Below are 10,037 nucleotides of genomic sequence, written 5' to 3'. Positions count from 1 at the left end.
TTATCTCAATGAGATAAGAAGACGCTAAAATCATTGCAAATCGGTATTCTGAAAATCTTCTTAACGCGTTCTTATCTCTGTAAGGACTGCCTCCTTCTTATCTTCAACACGCCCATTTTTAAGATATTACCAATCAAAATGCGCTTTATATTGGCAGTTTAACCAATAGAAGCGTCCCTTATGTCAAGAAAATATCATGGGCGCTGCGCGTACACTGTTTCTGGCGCATTGCGCGAAATAGGTATTTTATACTCAATGACTGATTATTATTTTGAGACACGTGCACAAAATAAAGAAAGAAAGAAAGTAAAGAAAAAGAAGTAAAGAAAGCAGTTACGAATAAAGAATAAAACAGGAAGAAGGAAGAGGAAAGAAACTTAAATAAAAAAATGAAAAAGGACAAAATAAAAAGATTAAAAAGGATAAAATGAAGGACTAAAGAACCAAATAAAGTTAGAAGAACGAATGTAAGAAAGTAAAAAAGAAAAAAAAGAAAAGGAAGGAATAAAAAAAATGTAAAAAAGTGAAGGAAGAGAGAAAAAAGGAAAATGAAGCAAAGAAATAAAGAAAGAGAGAGACAAAGAAAGAGATAAGTGAGAGAAGATAAAAGATGAAAGGAAAATTAAAAACTAAAGAAAGATAAAAAGAAAAGTAAATTCAAAGAAGGAAAGAAAAAGAAAGGGAAAATAAAAAGGCAGGAAAAATGAAGAATGAATGAAAAATAGAAAACAAAGAAAGATTAATGGAAAGAATAAAGAAAAATATTTTTTTAATTAATAGAAGAAAGAGAAAATAAAAAACGAGCGGAATAAGAATGAGCGAGAAAAAAATAAAATAGAATAAAGAAAGAAAGAAAGAAAGAAGAAAATAGGCCTAAATAAGGCACACATTTAGTGTCATAAAGCAGAAATAAAAAAGAATCAAAGAAAGAGCAAACGAACGAGTGAAAAAAGAACCAAAAAATAAAATGAAAGACATTATAAAAGAAAGAAAAAAAAATGAGGGGAAAAAATAAAAAATTAAGGGAAGAAGAAAAGAAAGAAAAAAAGGAACAAATAAAATGAATAAATATAAAAGAAAAAGAATATATAAAGACGAAAGAGTGAGTGAAAGAAAGAAAAAGAAAGAAGAAATAAGAAGATTACAAAAAATAAAGTGAAGGAAGAAAAGAAAAGAAAAAAAGAAAGAAAGAGAGAAAAGGGGAAAGAAAAAAAAACTTAATAAAGAAAAAAAGGAAAAAAATCGAAAAGGGAAAATATGAAAGGAAGAAATATAAAAAATAAATAAAATAAGGCAAAAGAAAAATAAAGAAGAAGTTAAAAGATTCAAAAGAATAAAACAAAAGATAAATGAAGAATGAAAGAAAGGAAGACAGACAGACAGATAGAAAGGAAGAAAAAGATAAAATAAATAAATTAAATAAAGAAAGGCAGAACGAAAGAAAGAAAGAAAAAAGGGAAAGACAAAGGAGACGGGCAAAATAAAGGGTGAATGAAAGAAAGGGTGGGAGGAATACTTGTTACTACGAGTGGCCATCGATTTTTAGCAAGAAAGAACGCGGACATCGTAAGATGTGATAACCCTCTAGCTATCTTAAATATTATCATAAATATCGTAAAAAGATAAGAAAGATAAAAGATAAGAACGTTTTCAGAATACCACTTATCTTTATTTTGTTCTTATCTTTTAGCGCGCTTTTGTATCATATGCGCGAATTATAAATTTACGCGCTCGATCAGCATCGATGGAAAGCAAGATAAGAAAAAGATAAGAACAAAAGATAAGAAAAAGATAAGAACGTTTTCAGAATACCAATTTGAGAACGTGACGTAGATAAGAACAAAATTAAGATAAGAACGTTTTCAGAATACCGCCCCAGGTCATGTTTCAGTAATTTCTTTTTCAGATATAAAATATTGATTGTATATATAGGCCCAGCCTCTAGTGATACTTTTTTTCTGAATATGTATTTTCTAACTTTTATGGGTCATTAACGCATGCTATTCATTCACATGGGTACAATCATCTCCTTCTTCTTCTATCTTTTCTTCTTCTTCTTCTATCTTTTCTTCTTCTTCTTCTATCTTTTCTTCTTCTTCTTCTATCTTTTCTTCTTCTCCTTCTATCTTTTCTTCTTCTTCTTCTGTCTTTTCTTCTTCTTCTTCTTCTATCTTTTCTTCTTCTTCTTCTATCTTTTCTTCTTCTTCTTCTATCTTTTCTTCTTCTTCTTCGATCTTTTCTTCTTCTTCTTCTATCTTTTCTTCTTCTTCTTCTATCTTTTCTTCTTCTTCTTCTATTTTTTTCTTCTTCTTCTTCTATCTTTTCTTCTTCTTCTTCTTCTATCTTTTCTTCTTCTTCTTCTATCTTTCTTCTTCTTCTTCTATCTTTTCTTCTTCTTCTTCTATCTTTTCTTCTTCTTCTTCTATCTTTTCTTCTTCTTCTTCTATATTTTCTTCTTCTTCTTCTGTCTTTTCTTCTTCTTCTTCTTCTATCTTTTCTTCTTCTTCTTCTATCTTTTCTTCTTCTTCTTCTATCTTTTCTTCTTCTTCTTCTATCTTTTCTTCTTCTTCTTCGATCTTTTCTTCTTCTTCTTCTATCTTTCTTCTTCTTCTTCTATATTTTCTTCTTCTTCTTCTATCTTTTCTTCTTCTTCTTCTATCTTTTCTTCTTCTTCTTCGATCTTTTCTTCTTCTTCTTCTATCTTTTCTTCTTCTTCTTCTATCTTTTCTTCTTCTTCTTCTATTTTTTTCTTCTTCTTCTTCTATCTTTTCTTCTTCTTCTTCTTCTATCTTTTCTCCTTCTTCTTCTATCTTTTCTTCTTCTTCTTCTTCTATCTTTTCTTCTTCTTCTTCTCCTTCTTCTTCTTCATGTTAACCTTCTTCTTTTGCTCGAACTCCCATTATAATTGTATTCCTCTAAGGCTCTATTTCATTTTCATTGCACAAAATCGGACCTATTATGCTACCCACACACACACCTTGGGGACCTATAATATATCTACTTTTTACCTGTTGTTTTTCATTATTATTATTCACTTTATTCTTTGAAAAAAAGGAAATAATACTATTTTACACATTTTTTAAAATATATTTTATTATTATTAATACTACCAATACAGATGAACCAACAACATCCAGTTCACGCCGAGGTCACGGAGGCATAGGCCTAATTTTCTGACCAGGTACAATTCCCTTCTAACTTTATACTTCTGGCCCAGAGTGCCACAAACACTAGTTATGTAGTCACTAATAGTAATATGATATCATTTTTATATACCATCAAATGACTGGAGAATCATGATCCACCAATGAGTGAACCCCCCCCCCCCACCAGAGTCCAACGCCTGTAGTCCCTAGATCCCTGACCCCTCCGTCCACCCCCCCCCCCCCCATTCATATTCACAGTCACAACCAATCTACATAATTATGCAAGCAGTGATTTAATTGACTCACTTTTAATCCGCCCGTGCACTAAAATGAATGCCATTATGTCTTTACTTATGGCCCCTCCCCTCTGAAAAAAAAAGACCTGATATGCCTGGCTCTGGTTTGTTTTCCACAATCACAAGGTTAACTAGGGACTCTCTGGGTTAACTAAATATTTATATGTACTGTTCACTGTGTCAATGCAGAATGCGGGTATCTCAGCCATACACCATATACTGTACACCCAAAATCCAGGAGATATAGCAGGCATACATGGATCGTATACCCACGAATTTGTCGCCTCATCATACACCGGGTTCGTACTGCCCGCCGCATGCGACTGCGAGCAATCCATATGACATTCATGTAATGGTAGATTATAACACAGAGGGAAAGGGATTCAGGATTCTACCGAACACACACAAATCTCACCTCATTGACGTTCCACATGCTAGATACGGTGGGTACTTCTTCGAAAGGTATGACCAAAAAACGATGTAAAGTCCAGGCCAGACAACACATCCCGCCAAAAGAAGAGTCCATAAAGATGGATAATACAATGACTCGTCCATATTCACAACCGGTTCCTCCATCTTTACAACATGGATATGCTGGCGATAAATTGAAGTAAATTGGAGAGACTGAGGTAGTAGAGACGTGTAGGATCACGGCTTCCTGCTACTCGCTATAGGGTACACGATGGATGCCTCTATGTCACTCAGTTTTGGGCATAAGTGACCGTACGAGCTCAATTTGCTATAATCCCCCGACCGCAAACCTAATATATTCTCTGGACATGATAAACCAATGGATCAATGTCAATGAAAATAGATATTTCCTCACAAGATCCGATGTTCTTGGTCACGTTTTATCTAAATGAGATAAAGAAAAGTTTGATTGTGTGCATATAATCAATTGTACTTTGATTTCCCGCACACTCTAGCGAAGATTACAGAGAGTGGGGGAAAACGTATTTGTCTTGATAATGAGACATGTCCTTCCTTCTTTTCTTCCTTTATTCCTTTCCCGGTCTGTCCGTGGCAAATTAATTAGTTTGTATCTCTTCAAGATCGCTTTCACACCAACTCTCCGCGTCTCTATTCAAGGCTTCCGTATTTACCCTCCCATTATTTTAAGAATGATGGTCAAAGTTGACTCACCAGTCTATTCAGCTTCTAGGTGTATATCTACCTTTCCCAATCCTTTCATTGGCAGATTGGAGCCAAAGTTTTCCAGTCTCATGTGAGCTATATACTGTATACTAGACATGCTCGTCTATGGTCTCACATCGCAGACAATGTGACTTTATTTGTGTGTTTGATTGCTTGTCTATTTATTAGTATGGTATGATAACACGCATAAAATGGACCCGCATAAAACCTCGGAAGTCGTTTGTGTATGTGTTGCAATTTATTTACCTGTTATAATAAACAGAAACGAGATAAAAATAATTAACCCAAGTAAAAAAAAGAGGGGCAAAATCAAGGGGAGGAGGTAGGCAAATGAGGGAGATAAAGGAGAAGGGTTCGTTTACCCCCCCCCCTATTTCAACATGTGTGTCTGACATCTGACTCAAGCAATAACTTAAAGGTCAAGTCCACCCAAGCAAAATGTTTATTTGAATAAATAGAGAAAAATCAAACTAACATAACACTTAAAATTTCATCAAAATCGGATGTTAAATAAGAAAGTTATGGCATTTTAAAGTTTCGCTTATTTTTCACATAACAGTGATATGCACAACTAATTGACATGCAAATGACAGGCAAATCGATGATGTCCATCACTCACTTGTGGAGGTGCCGTGGCCGAGTGGTCTAAGGCGCCTGGCTATGCATGAAAAAGTCCGGGGTTCGATCCCCGGCCGCGGCAGCTATGCCCGTGAGCAAGGTATTAAATCTACAATGCTCTTTTTATCCTGCTTTCAAATAAATGGAAATGCTATATGCAATAATGGTAACTAGGTGTGAACTTGTAAAAAAAGTAATTAAAAAACTCACTATTTCTTTTGTCTTTTATTGTTTGAATTATACAATATTTCATTTTTTACAGATTTGACCATATGGACTGACTTGACTGAACCATATAGTATAAAACAATGCTCATTCCATAAGTTCAGGGTGAAATTAATCACCGTTTCACTTGACAATGAGGAGAAAATTAGAATATTTCATATAATAAAATACAAAATAAATAGTGAGTGGATGACGTCACCAGTCTCCTCATTTGCATACCAACCAGGATGTGCATATAACTGTTTTGTGAAATTAAGCGAAACTTTAAAATGTCATATAACTTTCTTATATTTTACAACCGATTTTGATGAAATTTTCAGTGTTACGCTTGATGGATTTTTCTCTTTTTATTCAAATCAATTTTTTGTTGGGGTGGACTTGTCCTTTAACAAATTCTCCAGATTTATGTAAAACATAGGGCCTAACAATCATTTTGTGTACTGAACAAATCGAGAAAACACTTCAGCGAATATATCAACACGGGCCTAACCAATATATTAATAATACTATTACCATTTTCATTCAGTCTAAAAGGGATTGCAACTTTGTAAAGGAAAAAAAATCTCATCTTTTGTCTTAAAGGGGTACCCGAGACTCAAAATTAAACATTATGACAAGCACAAGAACATGTGAAACATATATTTTATCAGAATCGGAAGAAAAATAATGAATAGCATTGATATTTTGGTTATACATGCACTGTCATTATATTAATAGGCAACGATCCGATGATTTTACCTCTTATTTTCATTTTCTATTCTACTACATGAAATATTACAATCATTCTTATTTTTTTGGTGCAAGGATTGATTTAAAAGATAACTCCGGATTCAAGATCTATGATTTCTATACTTTATCGACCCTTTTTACAGGTATATGCATTCTTTTTTTACGCATTAGTAGAATTACCAAAATATATAAAATAATAAATTTATAACAACTTTACAAAACTGCAGAAAACTGATAATATGATATGGCCATTTATGTCTATTGCGGCGACCCGGGGGCGGAAGGGTGTGTCCCTCTCAAATTATCGAAATTTGTTCTGCAGCCTATGCGAGTTGTTTGTCTCGTCCCCCATATCACAGCCCATGTTTATCGCTTCAAGCAAGCTAAAGGCCGCAATAATGCGAACCTTTAAATCCTTCATTATTTTCATCAAATCTTCTGTGCATATTCTCCGTTTAATTTACATGTATTTATTTCTTTAGCCGGACAACCCGTTCTACAAACGTTATCGAACCTTTTCTCTGAATATACGTTTATCATTTTGATCTTTATGAATAAACATGTATGAAGGAAAATGAATTGAAATTAAACGAAACCATGGAAACGAAGAGTTAAATACTAAAGCTTCAGAAAATAACCACCATTCTCCGTATTTTATCTTTCCATGAAATAATTGCATGTATGTCAAGAAATTAAATGAATTCAAATTCACATATCAATTCAGTTTTTCACATATCATACAGTAAATAAGCACTTAACGAAATAAGTAAAATTAATCAGGAATTCAATTTTAATATTTGGAAACAGGCCTATTATAATGTCCCTTCATTATTATTTTATGCTTATATATTAATATTATTATTTCAATGATTCTCAATCAAATCTACAATAAGCTAAAATTCCTTGCATCTAATTTCAATGGTCGAGAACAAATCTCTCGGTGAAATTTGCTGTCTTAAGGCTTCTTGGGGGCATTGGGGTTTTACCGAACACGCGACCCCTCCCCAAAGTTTTGGAAATTTAATTATACATGTGGTTCCGATTATTTCCATGTTATTGAGTATGATGACTAGACTACCCGTATGATGCAAGCAATAATGAGTTTACGGGATATATTACTGGTATAAATGACCTGAAGAGTATGTTTTATAGGTTTATGCGATGCAGATCATTTATGACGTCAGCAAGAAGCAATCTTTGTCAACATGTAAGTCTATATACGCTTATTCTCATGATGCTTTTTAATTTTCACTTTGCCTTTTCTCCTTCATCCTTTTCTGTTTAAATGTTCTTATTCTTCTCCACGTCCCCCTTCTTCATGATTATTATTCTGCTTTCTATTATTTCTTCTTCTACTAATATAAACTTCTTCTCATTTTTCTTGCTCGTCAACATCGTTTTTTTTTTTGGCCTTTTTTCTTCCTCCCTTCGTTCTTTCTTTCTTTCTTTTTTCTTGTTCTTTTTCTCTTTCCTCCTCCTCCTTATTCTTCTTCTTCTCCTCCTCCTTCTTTTATTCTTCTTATTATCATTATTATTATCATTATTATTTTTATTATTATCATTATTATCCTTACTATATCATTCTTCTTCTTCTTCTTTCTCTTCGTCTATTTCTTCAACCTGTTCTTATTTTATTTTGTTTTATTTCTGAAATATTGTTTGCTCTTCTTAATATTGCTTATTATTGTTCTTCCTTCTCCTTCTCTTCTTTCTTTTCCTTTCCATATACCAATAATATTATGTTTCTTTTTCTGCCAGAACTCACCATCTCTGTTTCTTTTTTTATAATGACTACACCCAATGCACTATTCATCACTCTAATGCGTTTCATTGAATTAGCATAAAGTACCCTCTGCTCTTTATAAGGGCAACAAGGTTGTCATGGAAACAAAAGGACCCTCGAGTAAAACTGAAGACATGTAAAGGTCTGATATCAAAAGCAAAAATCGAAAATTATGTCATTAATTACGTATGGATGGTTTCTTTGCAAGCGTCTAGTATAGCATTTATGTTTAGTATGTTGCTTGCATATTGTGTATTTTTCGGCCAATCATTTTATATTTTATATATATATATATATATATATTATTTGTCTATGTCAAACAAACATGTCATTGTATTAAAAACAAATCTTAGTTCCAAGCAGAATTGCTGTAGCACGACATAAAATAAATACCTTGGAATATCTCAATGCAAATGTTTAGTTACAATACGCAGGTATGATGATTGAAAGGAGGGATACGGCAAATGGATTGTCTATCGTAATAAGATATGAAATGCTCCAGTCTGGCAGTTTTGCCCATGTATTAATTGTTGATAATCATTGCCGACTTGTGCAACAAAACACGCATTAAAGTCGCTGGCGCCCTCTTGAGAGTGAACACTTTATAAAGGGATGGTCCGGGCTGAAAATATTTATATCTGAATAAATAGAGTAAATTCACACAGCAAAATGCTGAAAATTTCATCAAAATCAGATAACAAATAAAGTTAATATTGAATTTTAAAGTTTATCAATATTTTGTGAAAAAAGTTATATCCACATTGTCATGAATATTCATTAAGTGGGCTGATGATGTCACATCTCCACTTTCCTTTTTCTTATGTTATTACATGAAATCATAAATGTTTCATTTTTTCATACATGTGTAAATGATGTGTCTCCATTATGATGAAATAAGATGCGGAAATAGATAACTAATGCACTTAATCAGTTATCAATCCAATTGTTTTAGTTCTTGGTAGAAAAAATTTGAATAAACCTAATTCCCCATAATAAAGTACAAAAGAAAAAGTGGGGATAAAATTATGACATCATCAGCCCACCTAATGAATATTCATAAAGACATGCCTAGAACTTTTTCACCGGAATAATGCCAATCTTTAAAATTCAATAACTTTGTTATTGGTTATCCGATTTTGATCAAATTTTCAGCATTTTGCTCTGTGAATTTTACTCTATTTATTGAGATATAAATATTTCCAGCCTGGACCATCCCTTTAAGGCAAGCATGAAAGTTGACAGCAGCTGCATAAAATTGATAAAAACTTTTTTTCTTGCAGAATTTAATTTTGCAAGTAGGCACAAAATCAGATTTTGCAGGACCAAATTGAAAAGTGTCAATTGAATCTCAGTTTACAAGACATTTAAGCAGATTAATTTCCATTTTACTTACTGTTTTTCTTACCTGTTCATTTTCCCTTGTTGTGCTCTCTTTCTTTTGCTTTTTCTCCTCATTTTTTTTACCTTTCTTTTTTGGCGTCCGTCCGGGACACATGCCCATTCTACACCCCTGAGATACGCTACTGATCCCGTTTTTATTTCCCCCAGTCATCCACTTGAAGATGCAAATGTAAGAACCCGTATGGAAACCTGTATATATCAGATACACATGATTCCACAAATTAAAACTTGGATAATTTGTAACAATTACAGTTGAATGATGATAATTGATCATTGCGTCACGTAATCAAATGTCCAAAATTCAGTGTCGATCTTTGTTTGTTGTTAATTCTCTTATTGATGTACGGAACCTTGGTGTTCAATTTAAATCTGAAATGTCAATGGCTTCCCATGTGAATTTGACATGTAGAATTTTGTATTTCCAAATTCGTTATATTAATAGTGTTAGAAAATCCATGTCCACAAATGTAACTTCATCTGTTATACATTCATACATTATTTCTCGTTTAGACTATTGCAATGTGTTGTTGTTCACAGCGGCGTAACAGGGGTCGGTGGCCAGGGGGGGCAAGAGCCAAAAATTTCCCGGTCATATCATGGTATGAACAGGCGTAATGGTGTAATGAGGCGACTATTTTGAGAAGGCCAGATATTGCGTATCGGGCAGAATTTATCTTTAAAAAA

The sequence above is a fragment of the Lytechinus pictus genome, chromosome 2, assembly GCF_037042905.1.
Source record: "Lytechinus pictus isolate F3 Inbred chromosome 2, Lp3.0, whole genome shotgun sequence".
NCBI lineage: Eukaryota > Metazoa > Echinodermata > Echinoidea > Temnopleuroida > Toxopneustidae > Lytechinus > Lytechinus pictus.
The sequence above is the reverse complement of the archived record's forward strand: the minus strand, read 5'-3'. Positions refer to the sequence as shown.